Raw genomic sequence first — 13,516 nt, 5'->3', positions numbered from 1 at the left:
TGCACATCTCTCAAGTAAGCTGAATTCAATATGCACTGGAGGCAGGTTTACTATGTACATGTAAGGCCCTAATCCACTTCAAAAGAGAATTAAAATCTAATTAATTCACAGCTGTGGTGAGCAACCCCAACCGTTCAAAGAAAAGGCAAAAAAAACCATAAGACACAAAATGTAAAGCTCATTTCCCACTTTCCATGGGTATTCCTCCGAGTTGCTTCCCCACAGTTAGCATGTGGCACATGGGCTGCTCTTTCGTTGTCAGTTGGCCCTGGTTGGGACGGTGTCATGGCGGCCCCGTGGACACGGAACAAAACAAGGTCCCGTGCCTGGGCCATCTTCTGCTGACGGCCATGGCTGGGGCCACGGTGCACCTGAGCACCTTCCCACCTGGGGGTGCGTCTTCCAGCAGTGTATCAGTGTTCCCTGGTATTCACCGGCCCATTGTCTGAATTTGATCTCTGAGCCTGCCTACTTTGGACGACCCCACTGGCATCTGAAACACCCCTTGCCTGGGTCAGCACCGCCAAGGACACCCGGGATGACACGCTGACAGACGGGATGGAGGGGTGTCTGCAATGACACTCAATGCCATGAAGGAATTCCTTGGGATTGCAGGAGCCCTGGTGGTGTAGTGGTTACACGCTGGGCTGCTAACCACAAGGTCCACAGTTCGAAACCATCAGCCTCTGAGAGAGAGAGAGAGAGCGCTTTCTACTTCCTTCATCGACTCCATGCCAATGAATTGGTTGGTTTCAAGATTGCGACAATTGGAAGTTGGTAGTTTAATGGTTAATGATTAACAACAATGAGCCATAGTGACCCTATAGAACAGGGTAGAACTGCCCCTGTGGGTGCCCTAAGGGTGCCCCTTAGACTGTAACCCTCGAAGGGAGTAGAAAGCCTTGTCTTTCTCCCTTGGAGTGGCTGGTAGCCTCGAACTGAGGGCCTCTGAGGGTTGCAGCCTTCCGCATAACCCCTATGCCACTGAGGGCTCCTCCCCAAACAAACAACAAAGAGGCTGTTGTTGAGTCCGTTCCAACTCACTGGGTCAGTTCCAGGCAGAGAACTGCCCACAGGGGTTCCAAGGCTGTGAATGGTCCCGAAGCGACTGCCCCCCTCACTCCCTCAGAGCGAAGGGCCCTTAGGCCTTTGGGTGGGCTCTAACAACGCACCACCACATTCCGTTAGTTATGTGAACAGCCTCTGCCTTTGAACACGGAAGCGGGCACCAGCCGCTCTGCAGGGAAGAAGACAAGGCAGTTCCGCCCTGTCCTACAAGGTCCTTGTGATTCCGCTTTGCCTCGGTGGCAAAGAGTGAGTGATGCTTTAAGTTACATCCTGCAATATGCATAGATGAAATGATGTGATATTGGGTTGTTTGTTTGTTTGCTTGTAAAATAAAATATAGAGGAGGGAAGTTGGATAGGAGGGAAGAGAGGATCCAAGAGCTGGTTACTTCGAGGCTGTCTAATAAACACAGAGGGACCATGACTCCTCTCCGGTTTGCCTAAGTTTGAAACTTTCCATAGTGACGTTCATTTACCGATGAGGTCTCCACAGTTCCAAGTGTGGGCGCGGGGCACATCCCCACCGACGGCTCTCAGAAATCTGGAGATGGATCCAACAGTCACAGCTGCGGCGGCCACATCTCATTCAAGGGGCCTTCTGAAGCCAGAAGGTCGGTGTCCCGAGGGGAGACAGGCATCGTCGTAGCTCTGCAGTGCTGCTGTAGCAGCCATGCCACACAGGGGTGGTTTCAGCCAATGGAAATGTAATAGCTCACACTCAGCATAGGAGGCTAGCAGGCCTGAGAAATTCAGGGCCCTGCCTTCAGGGGAGGGCTCTCCCTCCGTGCCTGTCCTTGGCCGTCGTGTGGTAAGGTCCTTGGCTGTCATGTGGCTTGGGCTCTCTCTCCATCTCTGCTTGCTTCTCTGGGCCTGATCCTCAAAGGAGAGGACTTTAAGGTAAAGCCCACACCTGTATGGCCTCATTGACATAACAAATGAAACACAATTCCCAAATGGAACCATTCCCACAAGAATACCCTTTATTGTTGTTGACTCTACAAACTAACACAAACACACCACCATGGAGCCCATTCAGACTGAGCAACCCAGTCAGCTGTAAACCAAAGGCAAACTCACTGCCCTCGAGTGGACGCTGACACACAGTGAGCCCACAGAACAGGGTAGAACTGCCCAGGTGAGTTCCCGAGAAGGATAACTCTTTATTGGAGTAGAAAGCATGTCTTTCTCCCGAGGAGCGGCTGGTGGTTTCGAACTGCTGACCTTTTGGGTAATAGCTCAACATATAACCCACGACACCACCAGGGCTTGAGGACACCTGCCTGTAAGGTTCCCTAGGCAGTAGCTTCAAAATGTTTGTGGACCGTGGAAGAAACAAGTGATGGAGCTTTCCCACGGGCTTGTTGAAGCATCCCCCACCCCTCCCGCCCCCCGCAGGCATGGAGGCCGAGGGCCACGACTATGGTGGCAGCCTTGCTCCCTGGGGTGGGTCAGCCGAGGACAAGGAGTGTCCCGGCCCCTACGCGTGTGCACCGTGGAGGGGAGGTGCAGTGGTTCCTTTTAAGGGGCCGGGCGAGGAGTGAGCAGCATCAGAGAGAGCCTTCAGCGCTCTCGGGCCAGATGCCTGGGGACTTTTATTAGCAAAACAAAACAGCAGCAATCAGAACAAAACAAATATTCTGTACCATGGAACCTTTATTTTTACAGGAGTTGGCAGGAGCCGGAAGGTCTGGAACCGTGGGGCTTTGAGGGCGCTTGGTATTTATTAAAATGGTCTGGACGCTGTTCTTATTTGTCTTTCGCTCTTTAGAAGGGGGCTGGAAAGGCTCCCAAGAAGGGAGAGAGGCGGGCCCGGCGACTTCCAATGCCTTCCTCTGGGCTCCTTCCGGATCCCAGTCCCAAAGGGGACAACGGCTACACAGAACAGCCTCAGTCTTCTAAGTCCTTCTTTAACTCCCTAAACATAGGGGTGGGGGGCATGTTTTCATCTTGGTTTGGTCTGTTGTGGTTTGGGTGAAAGTTGACAGGGCAAAATTCATTTTCAGTTCAGCAAATTATCCATAGCCGCATTGTGGCAGGGGTGCAAGCCCCTCAGGGAACAGCACTTGCCCCCATCTTCCCGGGGCTCCTCATTTCCATGCATCCTTCTTTGCTGCTCTTTGAGCTTTGCTTTGGGGCAAATGCTGCCTACAGTCCCATACAGTGGACTCTGCTGAGCAGAAGGGCCCTCGCCAGGGCTATTGTCCCCCTTTAGGCCTGTCCGCTGTTAGGCTGCAAGGGGGTTCCCTGGGTGAGTTCAGGCATCGAAGGGCCATGGTCTCGGGGTTCCGCCGGGCTCTTATCAGATCGGTCTTTTTTTTTCTTCTCATGATTTTGAATTTTGTTTAACATTTTCCTCCGCTTCTGTCCAGGATCAGCGTGTAAACTTGATGTACAGTACAGGAAGCCCTGGTGTAGAACGGCCGCTCGGAGCACAGAGAACCAGTCTGACTTCAGGAAGGACGATGGGTCCCGACGGCCGCTCCCTGTGAGGCGACTGTCGGACGCACCGCCCGCCACACCCCGGCCTTTGGACTCATCCTGACACCCTCTCGGCTGGGTCTGCCAAGGCCCCACAGCGCCCACTGACCTCACGGACTCACAGTCAGGAGGCGTGTCCAGGAAGAAGGCTGCGATGGAAAATCAAGAGCAGAACACGTGTGGGCAGAGGCTCCCTTCTGCAGCACAGGGCAGCTCTCTCAGCATCTCAACCGCCGTCCCCCACTGCTCCCCCACCGCCCCGGGATGGCTTCCCTCGCAGCCCCTGAAGGTCAGGATCCTCTCAGGATCCTCGCGGTGCCCTTGGCTCTACCTTCTGTTGCTACCACTCTGTTGCTGGGCCCCTTCCAGGCCTCCCCTGATTTTCAGTGACAGCACTTGACCAGGGTTACACCATTGTTAGGGGGTGCCTTGCCTCCCTGAACCCCTTTCTCTCTCCTTCTTTGTTCTCTTTTTTTGCCTCAAGCCTTGACAGCAGTGGTTCGCAACCTTCCTCATGCCGAGACCGGACCCTTTCATACAGTCCCTCCTGCTGTGGTGACCCCCCAACCATAAAATTATTTTCATTGCTCCTTCATCACTGTCATTTTGCTACTGTGATGAATCAGGGCGACCCCTGTGAAAGGATCGTTCATCTCCCCCCCCAAAGGGGTCGCGACCCACAGGTTGAGAACCGCTGCTCTGTGGGCTGGGCCACAGACACTTCATTTGCATCGCAGACCTGGCAGGGCAGCAACTCATTTGCATACCCTAGCGGCCAATTGCTGCAAAGCACTCACGAGTCCTACAACAGGCTGTCCGGGAGGGCCAGGCAGAAAGTCTTACAGCAAAGTTGTTTACAAGTGACCCAGGAAATGTCCCTTAGACTGGACAAAAGTTAACAAACCCACGGAGGTGGAAAACTAGGGCAGAAGTGATGCCTCTGGACTTAGGAGAGAAAAGCAACAGCAACAAAGTTCCCTTAAACTGCTTTACTGAGGCACCAAGAACAACGTGGCAAAAGGCTGCATACCAGCGTCCAAACCAAGCTCACTGCTGTCCGGTCAGTCCGACTCCTGCAGGCCCTGCAACAGAGCCTTACAGAAGCAGACGGCCTCGTCTTCGCCCTGGGCAGGGGCTGTGAACTCGAACTACCCGCCTTGCAGCCAGCAGCCCAGCAGTTGGCCACTGCCCTCCACAGCCTCCTGAAAGAGCTCATTTTGCCACAGTCAAGATCAGACCAGGGATGCCAGTGAACCACTCTGTCTAAAGGAACGATGTGGCTGCTATCAGTGGGCTATGCAGCGTCTCAGTCATCCTTCTGAGGAGACAGACCACGTCTCTGCCTTCCGAATTCCTGGTTTGTTATTCCACAACTTCTGCATATTTCCAAAGCTAACTTCTGCCCAATGCCGAAATCCATCTTCACGAAGCCGCCCAACATTCAACCACGGCTCGATGTCATAATGCAGTTTCAGTTTCTCACATACATTACACAATCAAAAGCCCAAATCAGAGGCGTTTTGCTGTATTCTTAGGCAGGAATGTGCTTTTCCTGGCACTTTGCAAGACAGAGGCTGGAGCGGCAAGAACAGACTGACTGAAGGTTGAGAGAGCAGGCGGTAGTGAGGCTGACAGCTAATGGCAGGCTCAGCCACAGCACAAACGAAGGGTCATGATGCTAAAGTTACTTTGAAGGTGGAATTGACAGGGCTTTTCAAGGGATTTCACATTGGACGCAAAAGAGGGAAGAGTCAAGGATTGCACCCAGGCTTCCAATTCAGACAACGGGGCGATGAAGGCCATTCCTGGGATCCCACGGTGCCCGGCAATGATTTCATGCACAACCGCTAACCAGAGGGGCGTGGTTTGGACCCACCCAAGAGCTCCTCCGGAGAGGGCCCGGGTGATGTGCTCCCATCAAGCATACCCTGCCTAGGGTCTCCAAAGGTGCTGCCATCCGACCCTCCCTAGCAGACACAGTGTTCTTCACGACAGCATTTTATGTGATTTATCCTAGCTCCAGTCAGTGGCCAGGGCACCTTGGGTGGTGATGTATAGGTCTGGTCAACGCAAGGACAGCAGTTTGACCACCAGCTTTCTACTCCTGTAAAGAGCTACCGTCTTAGAAACCCCCCAAGGCCAGCCTGCTCTGTGCTGCAGGGTATCTGTGCGTCGGAATGAGTTTTCGAGACTAAGTGGCCATGTCTGCTCCTCTGAAGAAATCAATAGAAGGTGTCTGGGATTACAGTGAGGCTGGGCAGTTCGACTCTGTCGCTCGGGATGACAAGGGTTGGAAATGACTGGCCAGCGGCCAACAACAGCAGTATCCAGGGGCTGTGGGTCGAGACGGAGAAGCTGGTGTTGGAGGACCATGCCGAACGAACGAAGAGGTTGAACGGGTCAGAGAATGTGGAGCTTGGAGCGGAGAAGGCGGGCGGAGAAGATGGCAGGCGGCGGCTGAGATGGCTGACACCACTGAAGGAGATCAGTGGACAAGTCAGGGGAGCATTGCTGCAAGAAAGGAATATTTATTACGCTATACCGCGTAGGGCGTTCTGCCAACAATTTCACCCAGAGCACAGCCAAAAACCCTCCCTGACATTGGCTGAAGCTTTGAAAGGATCGACGGAATCATGGGCCGGCTCAAGAGCGAGGCTCCGCACCGCAGGCATAGCCTGCATGCCACCCTTGACAAGGCCTTTTGCAAGATAAAATCCGTCTGTCACGAGAGGGCTTCTCAGGAAGCGAATTTGAGTCTCTGGTGATGGCAGGAAGGCCAGCTGTCCCTCCTCACTGGGTCAGGAAGCCCTGTGCGTCCTGCCACGTAGCTGTGAGGGTGCATCTCAGAGGCGACCCAAAGACACAATGTAGTCCAATCCCAACATGGAAAATGCTTGCCAGCTCACGTGGATGCAAACTTGCCTTGTGGAATGAATCAAGCTGTGCCCCCCTGAGTATAATTCGGCCATCAAGGGAATGCTTTTCCAGCCTCAGCAGGGAGGCAGGAATGGGATGTTATACAAGCTGTTCGCTGCCTTCTAGGGAACCACACCCAACCCTCCATTGCAACAATCCTCACTGACCCTGACCTAGCACGCCAAAGTGGGACTTGCAAAGTTTGAATTGTTATTTGTATTTCATCTATCAACACAGGCTGGCATGCAATGCAGGTCAGCTTAATGCAGACGCTTCTGGGCGAACTCTGGGCGCAGTCAAAGACCTCTTTTTCCTGAAGACAGCACCTGGGAGGACCCACCAATTCTCCAAGCCCAGCACATGGACTCGGTCTTGGGTCTCTTGTTAAAGGCAACAGGAGCCGGGGAGCTCTGTCCTGGAAGTCTGGGGAAATGTGGCCCCTAAACTCAAGGGAAAGGGGTGCTGGTACCCGATCTGGGGTGCTGGTACCAGATGCTGGTACCAGATCTGGTGGAGGGAGCAACCTGGGGCAAGCTTCTCATTCGTGGTCCGGCTTCAGGTCATCCTGGGGTGAGGGTCCCACTCGGCCCATTCCTCCAAACAGACCTAGCCCGTTGGTCAGATGCTGCCAAGTCAGCTCCCGTTCATGCTGCCCCTACGCACGAGGGGAAGAAACACTGCCCGGGTCCGCAGCACGCTCACGATTGTCTTCATGCTTGACCCCACGGAGGCGGCTACTGTATCCATCCATCCATCCATCCCATGCAAGGTCTTCTTCTCTTTATTGGCCCAAGCAAGAGGTTTCTCTACAGGAACTGCTCTCTCCTGATGACTTGTCCAAAGTGTGTGAGATGAAGTTCCACCATCCTCACGTCTCAGGAGCACTCCGACGGTCTCTTCTCCCGGCACTCCACGGCTGTGTCAGAGCTGGCTACGTAGTACTAGTACGTAACTTGTCAAATGGTAGCACATGAATGGAGGCAGGGAGCAGTCTAAGGGACCCTCCCATTGACGGATGGATGAACAGTGAAACAAAATGCGATTCCTCCCTACCGGGGAATGTGACCCGGCGTAAAGAGAAAGGAAGTCCTGCTAAGACCCTACCGGACAGGGTAGAATGGCCCCTGCGAGTTTCTAAGACTGTCACGCTGGACGGGAGTAGACAGCCTCATCTTTCTCCCCTGGCACAGCTGGTGGTTTCAAACTTCAGACCTTGAGGATTACAGGCCAGCATGTAAGCACTACACCACCAGGGCAAATGTGGGTAACATAGAACCCATTGTAGCCATCGTAAGTGTTCGCTTCGGGGGTGCGCATTGTATCCACATGCCCATGCACCCACCCAGACTGCCGATTCCCAAAGTGCCTCTGGTGTGCCACACCATTGACAAGCTTGGCTGCTCACCAGAACGCTGACCCTGACCCTGGAGCCACCCCTCCTGGCCAGGTAATAGCCACGGTCGAGTTCTGCTGTGGGGCACCCTGGCGAGTCTCCGTGCACGTGGCTGTGCAGGTGGTTCTCTCTGAAAACCAACGCGCAAACTCTTGGCCATCAAGTAGAACCACCCCAGTGGCTCTCTGAGGCTGAACATCTTTACAGAATCAGGCCGCCTCGGCTTTCTCTCCCCGAGAAGCCTGTGGGTTTGAATCATCGACCTTGTGGCCAGCAGCCCACAGCACCACCAGAGCTCGTCCTAAGAGGGTCACAGTCGAAGCAACCCATCCCGTGCCTTCAGAGCTCCCAGGACCTCCTTCCCAATACCCGGGAGACTGCACACGATTCAAGACCGAGGAAGGAGCAGAAGGCAACAGCAGTGAAACGTTTGCTCCCTCCGCTTGCCCGGAGCCTCTTCCAGGAGCCGAGCGGAGGACCAGTGCCGCCCTGGAAGGAAGCTGGGACCCCATTCTGAGCGGCAGGCCCCTGGTGCTTGGGCTGTTTGCAGGGCCTGTAGAGGGCACGTCCCCGTGCGTTCAGCACCTGCACAAATGCCTGCGCGGCCTTTGGGAGACTGTCTCCCATTCCTGAAATGGATTTAAGAAGGGGAGTCTAAATTAACTGAGGACGACACCAATTCCCTTTAGGAATTTCCTGGCCCCGGTGGCCGAGTGGTTACAAATTGGGCTGAGAGCCATAAGGTCGGCAGTTCGAAACCACCAGTGCCTCTGTCCACAGGTGTTCCCTCCACCTTTTGAAAGGAGACCATAGCCCTGGCCATCCCCACCCAACCTGCCCGTCCTCTCCAGCAGGCCAAGCCGAGGCTGCTGTCTTCATCAACCAGTGTGTACTGAGAGTAAACCAGTGGGCCTTCTCCTGGGTTATAAAGCACAACCTCCCGTTTTACATGCCTCCAACTCACAGCCCTCCCTTCTGGGCGCTTCAAGTGTTTCTACTGTGTTAAGAGCCTGCACATTTCAACATGGTCCAGTTTGGACTCGCTCCTCAGGAATGCTTCCCACACATTCCTACTGAGTGTGTAAAACTAAGCCCGAGGCGGCTGCCCGGCCAAGAGCCCGGTGTCCGCGGTCATGGAGAGCAGCTTCTACAGCCAGCCAGCGGGTGGCTCCATGGATGGAGACCAACGAGCACCGTTCCTGTGGCCCCAGTGGGGCTGCTGGTTTCCAGAGCCTTCAGTGAAAACCATCCAGGGGAGAAAAGGTACTTTGGACTTCGTGTTAGTCCAGGTAGACTCCAGAAACAAATCCAGGGAGACTCTATGTGTGTAATAGAGAACTTTATACCAAAGAGCAGTTGTATATTAAGAAAACATCCCAGCCCAGTCCAGATCAAGTCCATAAATCCGATATTAGCCTATATGTCCAATATCAGTCTACGAATTCCTCTTCAGACTCACAGAACACAATGCAGTGATGCCAAGTGCAGGAAGATCACAGGCCAGTGGGTAGAAAGCCTTGTGGATCCAGTGGCCATGGAAGCATCTGAGTGCTGGCGTGGGTCTCCAGGTGGCTCCTCCAGCTCTAGGGCTCTGGTTGCCATCAGCATAGCTCCATGTGGCTTGTTAACAGGAATGTGAAGCAGACTGTGTGGGTCTGGCCTCCAGTGAGCGATTTATCTATCTCCTTCGGCCTCCAATTGAGGTCCCCAGGCTGCAACCTGATTGACAGGCTAGACTCCACCCCTTCGCAAGTTGACAGGGGACGGTGTAACTACCACAGGCCTGTTGTCAGGAGAGTCCAGTGCCTGGAGAAGGACATCATGTTTGGTAAAGTAGAGGGGCAGTGAAAGAGGAAAACCCTCGACGCCGTGGATGGACATGGTGGCTGCAGCAATGGGCAAAAACATCAGAATAATTGTGAGGAGGGCGCAGGACCACGTGGTGCTGCACTCTGTGGTGCACGGGGCCACGACAGGTCAGAACCAGCTTGAAGGCATTGCCACCACCGCCACCAAGGGCCTGTGGTCCCTGAGGGGGTTGAGACGTGGCTGGTGAAGAAACCCTCCCAGGGGAGAGGAAGGAACAGGCAAGAAAGGCTGGGGCTGGTAGAGAGAAGAGAGAGGGAAGACTGGAAAATCAGGAGCTTGGGGAGATGGGGAGCTGAGTGACCACCCCTTCAGAGAGAGGGCTGAGATCGGCTGGGAGGTCCGCTGGGAAACGAACCTGCTGGTACTTGGGGACCCAGGCGAGAGGAGGCAGAAGGAAGGTGAAGGCAGTCATGCAGCTCTCCAGGACCCCCTAACCAAAGGAAGCCATTAGCCAGCAGAAAATGCCAGCCCTGTGAGGAGCCCCCTCTCTCCACTGCCTGAACGCGAGAAGAGAGATCGCTTCAAAGACTGCCCGACCCCAATGAGAAACAAATAAATATGCACACCGAAGGCAGGGGGAAAGATAATTTATATGGAAAACACAGGCCGGTGCGCCGGAAGAAAGGCCCCTCTGTGCACTGTTGTTAGAACTCCGGAGAGAAAAGCGAAGGAAGACGAGCCAGGAGAGGCAGCTGCTCTCCGCCCCCTGCTGGTGTTCTGGGGAACTTCAGGGCAAGGGCCTGAGTTAATTGTGCCAACCTGGCCGATAATCACATGTGGTGCTGGTTGAAAGGCGGAGGGATAAATGTGTGGTGAAGCCTCGCCTTTTTAGTTCTCGGGTCTCTTGTTTTGTGATGGTTGCACCGGGTGCAGCTGCCTTAGCAGTTCCCTGCTTCAGCTTGCAAGATTGACTTCCTACAAGACATCCCCAAGGAGAAGCCGCATGGATCTATCCCGATGCAGCCCTGGGTGCTGGAGCAGCCGTGTGGAGACCCCTGCTAGTGCTGAGATGCTTATTCGTTCACTGACTCAGCTTTCCTCCTGCAGTCGGCATCATCGCCTCTGTTTTGTGAGGTGGAGGACTTTGTGGACTGGTGTTGGGTGAATGGGTTAATGTTGGACTCGTGAGCTTGGGCAGCATTGGGTTGGGATGTTTTCGTGATGCATACTTTCTTTACATAAAACTCTCTCTTATACACGAGTTGCTGTGGATTTGTTTTTCTAAAGTACCCAGACTAATACAGGGCCCCAAAAGGGAAGGGGACCAATTTCCTCCACTTTGTACCCAAAATACCAACAGAACCAACAGCCCCAGCCGGCACCGACATCCCAGGCTGGCCTCCCATGGCCGGGCTCTTCTCTACTCACTCTGAGCAGGGTCTCCACCCACGGCCTACCTGGACGGCGAGTCGGTGGCCAGGCTCAACTTGAGGTCTCTGGGGACGGCTGGCCACGACGTTGCTAGAAGATGAACTGTCGCAAAGCTCAGGAAGCAGCCCTGCGGGCCCTCCAGTAAGTCACCGGACCGGGCACGGCTCCTCACACAGCAGGCCTCTCTGCAGAAAAACACTGCCAGCGGACGCTTTAAAAAACAGGAAACCAGGTGGCCAATCTGTTCCCAAGTCTTAGTGTGCACCACACATCCCACGTTCCCAGGAAGGGACACGCCTTTCCCACGCTGCTCTACCTGCTTCAGGGGGTGGGGTATCCCGGACAGCACTCTTCAGCTGGCCCGTGTCTCCACCAGGAAGAAGCCCACTTGGCGAGGTCTTATTTCCCAGAATTCACTTTCCCACAGAGGACTCCTGCAGGAGGGAGAGGGAGGAAGGCCGGAGCTGCTGGGGGCAGGGTGGACGCAGCCCCGGCAACGTCAGTGAAACTGTCACTGGCTGTCTGCCAGCAGCGGCACCCAGGAAATGCCTCCTGGTTCCCGCACTGCCTATAGTTTTCCATTTGCATGCCACAGAACAAACAGAAATATGCCCAATTGTACGGGACGGGGGTGGGGGTGGGTGAGGGTTTCGAGACCCATTTTACTCCTCGTTAGACCCAGGAAGCCCTGGATAGCAGCCCCCCAGCCCCACCCCCTGGGCTACTACGAATAACTGTTTATCCACATTCTATTAGAGCAGTGGTTCTCAACCTTCCTAATGCCGTGACCCATTCATAGTTCCTCATGTGGTGGTGACCCCCAAGCATAAAATTATTTTCGTTGCTTCTTCATCACTGTCATTTTGCTACTGTGATGAATCGGGTGACCCCTGTGAAAGGGTTGTTTGACCCCCAAAGGGGTCATGACCCCACAGGTTGAGAACCACTGTCACTTTATTAGAGCCAGGTGGCCGTTGGAAGGTTCTTACCTTTTGTGTGGGGGTATTTCAGACGGATTCCCGCCCCCGGTCTCGAAGCCTGGTTCCGTAGCTTGAGTTTTGCAGGCAGCGTGACTGCTCCTGCCCTAGAACCTTATCACTTCATTAGGGGGGACTAGAAACCCCCTAGACGGCAGCCAACACGGTCCTGGAGGAGAAGACACAATGCCCGGCGCCGAGGGGCATTTGAACTGTCTCCTTGACAAGGCAGGCGAACCAGCAGGTCGGTCGCTGAGACGCCGAGACGCCTTGGATGATCAGGGTGCCCCCTGCTTGCTTTCTCTCTTCACATTTTGTTCACGGTGATTTCTGTGACCTTTCTTTGGTGGGTGCCTCTGCCCTGCTTTGGGGAGGTGGGGGTGGCCCAGGAAGGGGCAGCTTTTCATCTTGTTGCCCAGTGGAAGCCACTGTGAGTCTGGATTGGCTAGCATCTAACAACAAAGGAGGGCTAGCAGCCAGCCAGGGCCGATCCCTGCAGCTCCTGCGGGCTGGTTCCAGCCTGCACTGCTCATGGCTCCTGACGAAGCAGCTGAGGCTTGACCTTGTGACACTGGACAAGGCCACACAGTGAGGATGCGAGCCTGGGATCTGCACCTCTTCTCCTTTGTCTGGGGAGTCCAGGCATCCTGTCTCCTTCTCCCTGATGTTTTCTAAACTAAGGTGAATGAAAGGGGCTGGTGCTGTGGTCAGGATGTGGCCCCGCATCTGTGTCGGCACTCCCCCTCCCCACCAAGCCAGGCTGCCCAGCCCCACTGTCCAGGTGGGCGTAGAGTAGAGCTCCGGTGGCCTGGAGCACGCGGGCATTCTCTCGTTAGCATGTCCTTTCCAACTTACTCGGCTGCTCTCTTTGGCACCGAAACATCTCCACGAAGCTGTGACCACACAGAAATCGCAGAGGGGTCACCCTTTAAGTGCAGCGTGATGCCTGCCGACTACAGCTGCGAAGTGGCCATCTCATCTTTCTGCTCCGCTTCCTCCTTGACACGCCATCTCCGCCCCGAGTGGGGAGGCGGTGGCTGGACAAGGCAGGCGCCTGCCTATCAGGAAGTCCTCGGCTTCATTGTACACCCGCCATGCTGCCCTGTAAGCTTCCATTTCTGAACAAGAGCAAGTCAAACTTTTCCTGAGCCTTCTCTCCAGACTTGCTGGTTTTATTCCAAGAGGGTCTTTCTGGACACCATTGGAAACACCCCTGACCTGAGCACAAGCCACCCTCTGTCATGGATGTCGAGTCCTCCCTGCTGGCCACACCCCGGTGTTTTTGTGGTCTTCCCGGCAAACTGTCGGATGCACTTGGGGTGAGTCCATCCCAGAGTGGCCTTGAGGAGTGGGAGGAAGGGTCGTGAGATGCATTTGTAAAGGGCACCTCTGTGGGCAGTGCTCTCACACTGCGCCATAGTCCGGTGGCTCCTGCCCAGCTCCCA

This window comes from Echinops telfairi, unplaced genomic scaffold (assembly GCF_000313985.2).
Source record: "Echinops telfairi isolate 266 unplaced genomic scaffold, ASM31398v2 ScPeMD7_70;HRSCAF=299, whole genome shotgun sequence".
NCBI lineage: Eukaryota > Metazoa > Chordata > Mammalia > Afrosoricida > Tenrecidae > Echinops > Echinops telfairi.
Note: the sequence above shows the minus strand (reverse complement) of the source record.